Consider the following 13,329-nt stretch of genomic DNA (forward strand, 5'->3'; position numbering starts at 1 on the left):
TTATTCACATCCTTCCCCATACATCCAAGAATGTCGCATGTGGGGTTTGGAGTACCGGCTATGTACAGCCTCTATCATCTCTCCAACTAATCGACTATTTTGATCTTTAAATTTAATAAAATAATTTCTATACAAATTGGACACCCCCATGCATATACTCCATTACCTCTTTACCCCTCGCATCCATCACTCCCCTGCCCCTATCCGTCACATCATAGTATATTACTGCCTCCACCTCTCTCACCTCCTCCTCATCCTCACTTTCTCCTCTAACTCCTTTCCTGCGCATGCCCTACCACTTCCCCCACCAAAGCACCCGCCGCATCCTCCACTCCCACTCTCCCTACTGCAGCATCTACTCTACTCTGTATTGCAGGTGGAGTCACGACTGGGAGATTGTGCATGTGATTGTGGATGTGACACAATTCGTGATGGTGGCTATGAGGGAGTATGTGATGGTGGCTGTGAGCCCTAACGTGACAGTGCCTGGGAGGGGGTGCGTGAGTGTGTCTGGGAAGGAGTATGTCTCCTCGATGGGGGTGGGAGAGGAAAAGCATGCCATCTTGCTGGACTCACACGCACAGGCGGCCGTAGAGTGACATTGGCACTCGAGAAGGGAGGGGTGACCATACCAAGGAATCTAGGAGGGGGATGGGTATACATATACTCTGTCAGCTCTACTGGGGCAGGTTGGTGCCCAAAATGAGCTAGCATCTCCACGAACCAAATGTCATATGCAAATGGATCGGATGAAGAACCTAGATCCATGAAGAGTCTGCACACACAAAAAAACATAGCATATAAAACATAGGATCTATCCTCATTGATTCATTTACTTTTACTTACTCCATTTAAACCTTCTATTTCCCTCTTCCTTACCTCCTTCTCTTACTTCTTACCTTCTCTTCCCCTTACTCCCTTACCTTTTCCCCTTATACTTCTTTCCTTCTTTTAATCATCTCCTCCTCTTACTTCTACCTTTTTTCCTTACTCCCTTACCTTCTCTTCCCCTCTTACTTCCTACCTTCTCTTCCCCTCTTTTTCTTACTCCCTTACCTTCTATTTCCCTCTTCTTCCTACCTTCTCTTCCTTCTCTTCCCCTCTAACTTCTCTTCTTTATCTTCCCTTACGTTCCCCTTTCTTTCTTTATTTCTTCTATCTTTCTCATTTTATAACAAATCCACTTTGCAACTAACAAAGAACAAAAACGAACTGTGAAACTAAAACAAGTGTATATATCCGTCAAAAAACGAAATGAAGACTGAGACTTATGCACAGTCACGTGTATGCATCCGTCAAAAAATGCGTGTATGCATCTGTCAAGAAAGGCGTGTATATTCGCATGAACTACTATGCAAACAGACTACACACACAAATACACGTGTTGCTACATGCGCCTTGCCGAAAAAATTTTGAAAAAACCCACCGACTATCGACAAATGTCCTTAAAACACCACCCCCAACTGACATTTTCGTATGCAACAATACACAAACAATTACTGAAAGTGCAAAGAAAGAAAGAGGACAAAGAAGAGAGACATTTGCATCAAAGAAAGAGACGTTTCCATAAAGAAAAGGAAGGAAAGAGATAGGACAAAGGACAAACTGACTCACCTCTAGAAAAGTGAGTCTTGTTTTTGGCCTTTGTGGTAAGGTTTCCTTCACCCATGTGTGCTCCTTCCACCCATATGATCTTCCTTGCCTTTCGTTGTCTGTTGGATGAGAGAAGATTTGGTGGCGACAAAGAAGAGGAAAGAAGTGAAAATGAAAGACATTTAGGGTAGGTGGCGGGTTTTGTTTTAGGTTTGACACAGACCGTCACGGGTAAAAGCACATGTATCTTTGCGTATACGGATCGATAGCCACATGCACATGCATTTTGAGATAGTGTAGCCGCACTAGTACACACGATTTTACACAGTCTAACTATGCCTATACATGCAATGCAGAGTCTCTCTAAACTTCAATTAAAATTTTGATTGTAATTTTGTGTTTATTATCTTGTATACAAGATGTCATCAACTTCCTCAAGTAGTTTTGGTGAGGTGAGACAATGTGTCACCATAATCGCAATAAGTGGTTGGCATAAAGAATCAAGTGTATGTGTAATCAATGTCAAGGATGTTGGGATATCTCAAGGTGTATGCCTCAGGCACACCTTATGTTTCTATGTGTGAGTGCTAGAGGCACAGTTAGGTGCCCACAAGCACAGTTAGGTGGTGGAAAAGCCACATAGGATGATTGAGTGAATCTAGGAGCAGATTGAGGAGATGATTGTGGAGCTTTGAGGTCATCAGTGATGTCAGTGACCTTGTATGAGGTGCCTACTTAAGGACCTCTTTCTTCTTCATTCTATAAGCAAGTATTCTGATTTTGTGTCCACTCTACTCTTTCCTTTCAGTATTCCAACATGGTATCAGAGCCATTTGATCCCCCTTGAGCCCATTTCTGCCACATCATCATCTTTTTCTTCATCTTCTTCTTCTCCATTTTCCTCTTTCTTCCCAAAATCTTTGAGAGCTTGGTTCTCCACCTACAAACGACCATTGCCCAAACCCTCTGAGCTGGAAACTCCTCTAGTATGGGCGAACTTCCACCTGCAAGCAATTGAAGAAAAAACGTCTGTGGTGGCTGCCATTCTCCAAAAAGCGAATTTCTTCTGTTGCTCAATACTCCCTGCCTGCTCCGCCATTGCCTGAGCCCTCTTAGGAGTAGATGGGCGACCTCAAGACGAAGATTTTGAGCCATTTTTCAAGTCATTTGGTTTAGTAACGAGGGAGAAATCGTCAAAACTCAGTTTCAGCCTATAGCAACTCTCCCGGGCAAAAGTGCGCACCATTTCGTCCAACCTCTGTGCTGGACCTTCTCTGGTATATGAGCTTTCTTTTGCTTCAAAAAGCCCTCTTTTCCTTGCTTTGAAGAGTGAGCTACAAGCCCTCCAAGTTCAGCTTTTCATTTTTGACAGTTTTGGACAAGTTTTGAAGATGATGCTACATAAAATGCTACTCTAGCATTTCTGAGCTTTTGAAGTTTTCAATAACTTCACTACAAGTGTTGCTTCAGTTTTGTTTTGACTTGCTAGACCTGGTTGTGATTGGAAAGTGTTTATTTCATCTACTCTTATGAAGCATGCAAAAGTAGCATCATTGTTTGAAAACTAGTCACTACTATTTGCTACATCAAGTGCCTATACTTTGGAAGTATTTCAGTTCTTTTTCACTTGTAAGAGAGAAGACACTACCCAATACTTGGGTTAGAGCCTCTCATGGCTTGCTTATGCCAAATATGTGAAAAGCCAAAACATAAAGCAATGTCTTGTTATGCTACAAAGGATGAAAATGCCAACCTGACTTCCTTATTGAAGATTGCCAAAACAATGGTTGCCAAAAAGGAAGCAACTACAGAGATCTACCCTCTCATGGCACTTTTATTTGACTCCAAGTACAAGAAAAAGATGAAGGTCAGACACCTAAGATATGCTTCTCTACACAACTATGGAGATGACAAGATAATTGTTCTCTTGAAGGATATGACTTTCAAATCCACTTGTTCTATCATAGTACCATCTTATAAGGCACTAGACACTGCCCATGTGGTAAGACCTTGCCTTGACATGGATATTCTGCCTCCACAAGATGAGGCATCTTTTGAAGATTATGCATTTTGAAAATCATCTCTATGTATGCTCCAGATCTCTCTTTTTATGTCAAGGTACTCAGCCTGGATAGTCCTCCAAAATGAATGAAAATAAACTATTGTGTTGTGTGTTTTGTAAACACCTCTGGTCACCTTATGATGTAGGCCATGTGTATGTTTTGTTCCATGGTACCTCCTACAGACATTGTGTGCATGTACATGTAGGGGAGATAACCATTGGAAGGTCTGTTTGTATCCCTTTCTGTTTACCTTACACCCAAGGGAACCCTTGCTAGCATGAGAACCTAGCCATAGATTAATCCTTGACCACCATGAGATGGCATGAGAAACTATGAGACTAGATGTATCCTTGACATAGCCTGAGGCATCTCCTTGAGGGGGGGTTTGTTGGGATATCTCAAGGTGTATGCCTCAGGCACACCTTATGTTTCTATGTGTGAGTGCTAGAGGCACAGTTAGGTGCCCACAAGCACAGTTAGGTGGTGGAAAAGCCACATAGGATGATTGAGTGAATCTAGGAGCAGATTGAGGAGATGATTGTGGAGCTTTGAGGTCATCAGTGATGTCAGTGACCTTGTATGAGGTGCCTACTTAAGGACCTCTTTCTTCTTCATTCTATAAGCAAGTATTCTGATTTTGTGTCCACTCTACTCTTTCCTTTCAGTATTCCAACAAAGGATGCATTGTACGAGTGCATCCAATTACCTTGAATCACATCTCCATGTATGGAGAATGGAATCAAACAGGTTTAGAGGTGAGTAGATGTAAATTGATAGTATCCAAATGACTCATGGTGTCCAAATTAATGGAGTTGTAATATATATACTCTAATTGGAGCAGGATGCAAACCCACACCACACCCTAACATGGTGCCTTACGCTCGGCATGAGCATGCAAAGCATCGACGAGATGATGCTGGAGCTTCAGGATCTATTGTCAGAGATGAGTGGGAAAGGGAAGACAATAGCCCTGCACCCCATGAAGTCGTGGAAGAGGAAGTGTTTGATGATATGGTACGGCATCTTTTTAGGGATGATCCCAAAGGTATAGATGATGATGATATGGATCAAGAACATCTTTATAAGGCTTCATCGACACCGGTATTTGAAGGGTGCACATTGTCTATTTTACGTGCTTCACTTAAACTACTAAATCTACAGACAGTTTATGGATGGAGCAATGCAAGTCTTGATGCATTATTGAAGTAAGCATTCTAATTTGAATTAGAGGTTAAAGGTTTCGCAATGAATAAAACTCAATATGTTTTAATCATTAATTGATGATATGAAATGCAGGCTATTATCAAACATGCTTCCAAAGGGGAATAGACTACCAACCTCAAGAGACATAACAAGGTGCTATGTGACATCTCTTGGAGGATTAGATTATGATCGCATACATGCATGCATCAATGATTGCATTCTCTTTCGTGGATGCATAAAGAGGCTCAACATTGTCCCACTTGTGGTGAAGCAAGGTATAGAACAGATGTGAAGAGTTTTGATGTACCTCATAAAGTCTTGCGACACTTTCCTATAATTCCTCGCATCAATGTTCAAGTGCAAATCCATAGCTGAGCTCATGTCATGGCATTCCACACATCGATTGAATGATGGCATGTGGAGAATTCCCGCAGACACTCCTACTTGGAAGCATATTGAAGATGAGTGGCTCGGCTTTAAAATAGAGCCCAAAAACTTGAGGCTTGGCCTAGGTATGGATGGAGTGAATCCATTTGGTTTCAAAAGTGCCGCATATAGCATGTGGCCCGTTGTATTGGTGAATTACAACCTTCCACCATCAATGGCGATCAAGAAGGGACATCTTATGTTATCCCTTCTAATTCCAGGGAAACATAAATTAAAGCATATTGATGTTTACCTCGAACCATTGATTGATGAGTTGGAGGAACTATGGAGAGGTATTGCTGTGGTGGATGTTAGTAGGCCTCCCTCCTCTCGACACTTAGTAGTGTTGATGTGGACAATGCATGACTTTCCAAGATACAGTGATTGTTCTAGTAAGAATTCAAATCACCTCTCTACTCTAATACTATTGGTTATATTAATTATAGCTATTGACTTTATTATTCTAACTTTTATTTATATTTTAACAGGTTTGAAAACTTTGGGTAAACATGCATGTCCTGTTTGTGGCCCTTCGTGAGTACATGAGTATGCTGACGGTTTATGTAAGACCATATTTGATAAACATCATCGATTTCTCCCATCAGATCATCCTAAATATGTTGCTAGTAAGAGTAACATTCCTCCACAAATACTTCGTGCAAAAGATTGGAAGCACATTTGGGAGTCTACAAATGTTCTTCCTCTAGATCGCATGAATAGGTACAGTAATGTTTTTCAATCTTGTCTTGTATAGGTACTCCATTCTTTTCAGGCTGCCATATTGGACCCCTCTTAAGATCAACCATCTTCTTGATCCCATGCACATCTTCAAGAATGTGGCATCTGGTATTTGGGAACATGTTATTGGTAAATGAGACAATGTTAGCGTATGGGAGGACTTGCGCATTGCAGGATGGATACGTCAAGCTTGGCCATGAGAGGAGGATGGACAAGTTTGTGTGCACCATGGATTATATCAAAGCAGGAGGAGAAGCAGGTAAAGCAGGCCATCACTACTTTGCGTACTCCCACTAGATGCATGAGATCATTGAAGGGAGCCTTCACAACCGCTAAGAAAAGAGGTGTTGAGCAACTATACGGGTTGAAGTCCCACGATTGGCACAAGATGCTCTATGTAAGTGTTTTCCAAGTCTTGTACATTGAAATTATTATACTTTGTAATGCCATCAACCATATATACATGTGCTCTTATGTGTGCAGTTCATACTACCTACTAGCATCGAACAAGAGTTTTAAAAAATGTATTTATAAGATGGGCAAGATTGTGAGGTATGTAAAACTCATGTCAAATCAGCCTTCATTATACCTTGCACTTTGATTTGATAGTTTTTCAAAATGAACGTGCATGTGATATAACATACTATTTATTTGTTTTTTAGATATGTTAGCTCCAAAGCAATTGATCCAGCCACATTGGATGGTGCACACATTATGGCAGTGGAGGTGGTTTGTTTGATAGAGGAAACTTTTCTGCGAACCATTCTCCTCCCAAGCCAACTACATCTCATTGTGCATTTGGTGGATGAAATTGCTTTATGCAGCACTATGCATGCACATTGGATGTTCTTTCTAGAGTGCTTCATGAAGACCTTAAAAGACTTTGTGAGACAAGGTGCAAGGCCCGAAGGAAGCATGGCCATGGGTTGGTTGATACAAGAATCTCTTGTTTCTATTTCAAAATTTCTTGGTCAAGTGAACAACTCTTTGCCACGACTATGGAGCAATGAAGCGGACTTGAGGATGACCTCTATTGTGCCTCAAGGAAAAGGATAGAGTAATTGACAAGGCATTGATTGATGATTTTAATTTCACTTGCATCCTTAATAGTGATGTGATGATCAGATGGGTTACAAGATATGAGGATGCAAAGACAAGAAGGCAAGCAGAAAGAGCTCTTTTTCAGAGGCAACATGGCTCTTGTAAGGCGTACCCTACGCATCTTGCAACACTTCCCAATGATATCCATGTTGATTGGTTGCATGAAGAAATGGAGAGAGCAGAGAGAGACGAGGGACTGCATATAATGGTAGAAGAATGGGAGTATGCGCGAGGATGCATGTTAAAGGTACATAGAACTAATGTTTTACATTAGTTGTAAGTGATTTGCTTTTAATATTTATTCACATTACTTACACAAATACTGCTTCTATTTTGGTCCAATGCACTATGTTCAATGCTATATGGTGTGAAGGAAAGCATTTTTGAACACAAAGAATTAATGATAAGAGGAATACACAAGATTGCAGTGTCATTAGTAGCTTTGAGGGAGCCAATGGAAAAGTGGATGATTATTATGGCACAATCCAAGACATATTTAGGCTTGACTTTCATCGCTTCTTTGTGTATGTTTTGGATGTAAAATGGCAAATGAACATGATGGAAAAAGGACCTAATTGTTGGGATATCTCAAGGTGTATGCCTCAGGCACACCTTATGTTTCTATGTGTGAGTGCTAGAGGCACAGTTAGGTGCCCACAAGCACAGTTAGGTGGTGGAAGAGCCACATAGGATGATTGAGAGAATCTAGGAGCTGATTAAGGAGATGATTGTGGAGCTCTGAAGTCATCAGTGATGTCAGTGAGCTTGTATGAGGTGCCTACTTAAGGACCTCTCTTTTCTTCATTCCATAAGCAAGTATTCTGAGTTTGTGTCCACTCTACTCTTTCCTTTCAATATTCCAACATGGTATCAGAGCCATTTGATCCTCCTTGAGCCCATTTTTGCCACATCATCATCTTCTTCCTCTTCTTCCTCTTCACCATCTCTCCCTCTTCTTCCAAAAATTTGCTTGAGCTTGTTCTCCTCCGATTCTCACCCATTTCCCACGCCCTTCTAGCTGGAGATCCCTCTTGTTGGGGCAAATTTTGAGCTGCAAGGAATTGAAGAATTTCAAGCTCTGCTGGTCGCCATTGTACGAATTTTGTCGATTATTCTTGCTGCGTTTTCTCTGCACCTGCTCCTTCTTTCTCTAATTCCTTTCAGGGCAAGCTTCTCCATACCTAGAGCTACCTTGTGCTGAAATCTGAGTAGCAATGGTTGCATATTGAAGGAGAAAACAGAGAAAAACCAGTCAACTTTGTTGAAGAAGGAGAAGGCGACCTGACGCGTTTTTTCACCTCTTCTTCCCAGAGGTTCTACTGTGGTATACCAACTTTCTTTTGCCTCAGAAAGCCCCCTTTCTTTTGCTTTGAAGAGTGAGCTATAAGCCCTCCAAGTTCAGCTCTCTAGTTTTGACAGTTTTGATAAGCTTTTGAAAATGATGCTACATAAAATGCTACTCTAGCATTTCTGGTCTTTTGAAGTTTTCAACAACTTCAGTACAAGTTTTTCTTCAGTTTTGTTTTGACTTGCTAGACCTGGTTTTGATTGGAAAGTGTTTATTTCATCCACTTCTATGAAGCATGTAAGAAGAAGCATCATTGTTTGAAATCTAGTCACTACTCTTTGCTACATCAAGTGCTCATATTTTGGAAGTCTTTCAGTTATTTTTGCCTTGTAAGAGAGATAGACACTGCCCAATATCTGGGTTAGACCCTCTCATGGCCACCATATTTAATCTTGAGAAGTTCAATGGAAAGGGCTTCCATACATGGCAAATGAAGGTGAAATTTGCATTGATGCGGGAGAACTTATGGGGACTTGTCAAACCTACTCCTACCGCTTCTTCTACAGCCTCCAATGCTGGAGAATCCTCAACACCGACACGACCGGCAAGGGATCCAGCAAGAGAAGAAAAAGCATATGGTATAATTGCTCTTGCTCTAGGTGATGATTATATACACCATATCTCTGACTTAGAGTCTCCTTCGGAAGCTTGGCAAAAGCTAGACATGATTTTTGGTGCAAGCTCTCACATCTCTAAACTATCACTTAAAATCTCTTTCTTTGAATTAAAGATGGCAAGTGATACTACTTTAGCAGCTCATGTCAACTATATGCGGAGTCTTATGACTCAATTAGCTTCTATCAACTCTCCTATCACTCCTGATGATGCTATGGCAGTGTTACTTAAGAGTATGCCTGAAGGTTTTGATCACATTGTTAGCATTTTGAAGAATCTTCCCAATCCTAACCTTGAAGGCATTATCTCTGCTCTCCAAGAAGAAGAAAGGCATATGGAGCTAAGGAAAGGCAATGACACTGCTTATGTTATGAAATTCAAGAAGGGCAAGTATACTCCTTGCAATCACTGTGGAAAGACAAATCACCTTTCAAAGGACTGCTTCAAAGTTAATCCATGCAAGCACTGTGGCAAGAACAACCATAATGAGAAGTTTTGCAGAGCCAAAGCAAAGACAGAAAATGCAAATCTACTTACAGTTAATGAACCTCCACAAGATGAGGCATCCTTTGAAGATTATGCATTTTAAACACATCTCTATGTATGCTCCAGATCTCTCTTTTTATGTCAAGGTACTCAGCCTGGATAGTCCTCCAAAATGAATGAAATAAACTATTGTGTTTTGTGTGTTTTGTAAACACCTCTGGTCACCTTATGATGTAGGCCATGTGTATGTTTTGTTCCATGGTACCTCCTGCAGACATTGTGTGCATGTACATGCAGGGGAGATAACCATTGGAAGGTCTTTTTGTATCCCTTTTTGTTTACCTTACACCCAAGGGAACCCTTGCTAGCATGAGAACCTAGCCATAGATTTATCCTTGACCACCATGAGATGGCATGAGAAACTATGAGACTAGATGTATCCTTCACATAGCCTGAGGCATTTCCTTGAGGGGGGGTTTGTTGGGATATCTCAAGGTGTATGCCTCAGGCACACCTTATGTTTCTATGTGTGAGTGCTAGAGGCACAGTTAGGTGCCCACAAGCACAGTTAGGTGGTGGAAGAGCCACATAGGATGATTGAGAGAATCTAGGAGCTGATTAAGGAGATGATTGTGGAGCTCTGAAGTCATCAGTGATGTCAGTGAGCTTGTATGATGTGCCTACTTAAGGACCTCTCTTTTCTTCATTCCATAAGCAAGTATTCTGAGTTTGTGTCCACTCTACCCTTTCCTTTCAGTATGCCAACATTAATGCAACGATAAAATGCCATGAAAGTGGCTATGTCACTATTGACTCTACAAAGTTTTGGCAAACAAAGAAAGATAGGCTCGTATTGCCACAACAATGTGAGTAGGTATGCAATATTTTTTTATCAATGTGTTTTATGTACATATATATCTAAGCTCACGTACCCCTTGACTTTTGATATGCTAATTAACTGCAATATGTATATTTGAGTAGGTTATCTATCAGCCAATGGTGCATGATACTAAATGGTGGTACGTCATCCCTGTTGGACCACGTTCCAAAGTGATGTACAATACATTCATTGATATGGAGCATATGGAGGATGTAGCAAGCCGCAATGAAGATGATGTCGAACATGCCAATGAAAATGTTGTGGTCGATGATCAAGAGCATGCCATTTCTCATGATCATGAGGATGACCCTACCATTGATGATGATGGTGATGTTGGTGAGGATGATCGGGGCATCGGTACCATTATCAATGGATAGAATATTGATAGTGGAATAAATTTAATCATAGCCTTACAAGTTGATCAAATGGATATTGATGTTGATCATTTGGCAAGGATGGATCTCATTGAAGATGAGATCAAATCCTAACCAATCCATCATTGTATCATTCTAAATTGATGACAATTCTCTTGTATATGTTGTCTTCTAATTATCATCTCATGATTTGTTTTTAAATATAAATTGTTGTAAATGCATTTAGTGGGATTGTGTAATGATATATATTGTAATGCACTATGAGATGGTTTAAAGAAGATGGCTTTTTAATTAAAAAAGTATGGGATTTTTCTCAAAGACATGATTTGCTCTGCTATTGCGTGTAATAATGCGTGTATATTTGCATCTAAAACATAGTTTTTATGCATGTACACATGCCTTTATATACGCATTTTTAAACGCAAATATACATGCAAAATTAGTTGCACATATACACGTGCCTGATACGATCATATACATGTGTGAGCATACACGCGCCCGTAACTTATCGCGTGTATGGTAGCATTGTCTTGTAGTGGTGGTGTCTTATAAATAATTGTTTGGAGAGTGCAATAAATTATTAGCCATCGACTATTTATAGAGCGTAGTAAATTAACCATTGAGCTAGTTCATGATTATAGAATTTGGTAGGAGTTGGAGAATTAGCTTGGTGAATGAGAATTCATTATAAAGGTTTGCAAACAAGACCGTGCATAAAGTCAAGACCATATCTTTGCATGTAGACTAAGTTAGTCACAGGAACCAACCCAATGGAAATAGTATTATTTGAGAGGATGCTTCTTCATTATCTATTGCCTATAGAAAAAATACATTTCCCTTAGTTCTGCAAGAACTAGTGTGATGGTTGCAAGGAAATACAATTTACTTTTGTTTAGGATTAATTTCAAACAATACTAAATTAGTACGTTGGACCCGGTCCAACGTAGTGGGATTACCTTACAAAAACCAGTGCATTGGCCTATCTACAAAAAACCACCACAGTAGGATCACATGCAAAGATTGGTGATGTTTTTTTCCTCATTGCAAGAACAACGTAATGGTTTACCCATCATGGTGGGATAACCTACAGAGATCAGTGCTATGGCTAAACTACCTACAAAAATCAACATGGTGGTGATGCATGTGGTGTTGACGAGAACTATGTAGTGATGCGTGTTGAGCTATAGGGGCAAATTGTGTCACCATGATGTCACTATGGTGGTGATTCAAGACTAAGAAGATCATGGAGTAAATGCATGTAGTAACATGTGTCGTGCCCTGTGGTCACTGTTTAAAATAAGGAATTTTGATAGTCATTATTATGCTAGTATGCCAAGAAGAAATCCGATGAGAGTGCATGCTTGCTTCAAAAAATTCAAAATCTCACTCTCAAGCACGTCAAGTCACTTAGTCGTGGATGTTAAGTGCCCAAAAATAGTTCCATAAATGTTTCGACCCAATCGTGCATTGACCATTCTAAAACTTGAAACTCTTCATGCAAAGCTTTCAAGGCATACTTCTGCTTGTCTCAAGGATGATCTGGCCAGGTATCCATAATATTTTTAGTGAAGAGTTATCGAACACCATCCCCATGAGCTGCCTCATCTATGGAGCCCCTATGATCCTCGATGATTTGGAAATCTTGGTCAATATCATTTGCGTAAATCTCACCACCATGTTGCTCCTAGAACTAGCCTTTAGGAGGTGGTATGGCCACTGGAGTGTTAATGGTCATCGACATGATGAAGAGAGTAGACTGGTGTCCAAGGAAGGAGATCTATGCAATCTCTCCAGCCTCTCTCTATGATGAGGTACTCCTCAACACCTTGACTACCCCCACAACACCTACATGATGTATTCAGAATTTGAGCCATTTATGGTGTGCGAAGGGGTGAGGAAATGGGAAAAATGGGTGGAGTAATCAAAGGGATATGTTGACTCATTTATAGCTACGTCCACATCCCTCTCACCTCATCTATGACATCCCTTCTATGGCTCCTTATTGGGCCTCTGTCTGCCACATCTAGTAGTCGAGGCCTTTGACCTCGTCGATGAGGGGTAAAACCGAGCTAGTTTGTGAGATGACATATAGTGTCTAGATGAGGGAAACTCATTGGCCGATCCCTTGCTACAAGCCCTCATGACATCCTACATCTTGAGCTTGGATGGACTCAGGCTAGCTATATAATTAGCCACCATCTCAAGACTCATCACTGTAAAGTGTGAGGAGCGACTCCCCAAAAAATCACTTGAGTGCCCATGGCTACGTGACATGATATCTACCCATGAAAACATGAAAGGTAAAACATGAAAATTAGCACGTGTAATTAAAAAATGAAATCCATACTTATTTTGAAGATCACTGAAATACCTAAGTAGAAAAGACAAAGTTGTGCCGGAGTGGAATCACATATGACCTTGCCATATGAAGAGGGAAGGAATGGGAAAGAGGGAGGAGGGAAGGGAAAGATGGAAGAGGGATGGAAGGGGAGGAGGGAATGG

At 40.7% G+C, this 13,329-nt stretch overlaps 3 pseudogenes; all 3 read left to right on the plus strand.

The window, feature by feature from the left end:
- The first annotated feature begins 2,012 nt into the window (after positions 1 to 2,012).
- Positions 2,013 to 5,151, plus strand: LOC147905099 (uncharacterized; annotated as a pseudogene).
- Positions 5,152 to 5,460: 309 nt separating this feature from the next.
- LOC147905100 (uncharacterized) lies at positions 5,461 to 6,320 on the plus strand (annotated as a pseudogene).
- A 238-nt stretch (positions 6,321 to 6,558) lies between these two features.
- LOC147905101 (uncharacterized) lies at positions 6,559 to 7,398 on the plus strand (annotated as a pseudogene).
- Positions 7,399 to 13,329: the final 5,931 nt, after the last annotated feature.

The sequence above is a fragment of the Dipteris shenzhenensis genome, chromosome 2, assembly GCF_047967505.1.
Source record: "Dipteris shenzhenensis isolate YYH24624 ecotype China chromosome 2, Dip_SZ_1.0, whole genome shotgun sequence".
Taxonomy (NCBI): domain Eukaryota; kingdom Viridiplantae; phylum Streptophyta; class Polypodiopsida; order Gleicheniales; family Dipteridaceae; genus Dipteris; species Dipteris shenzhenensis.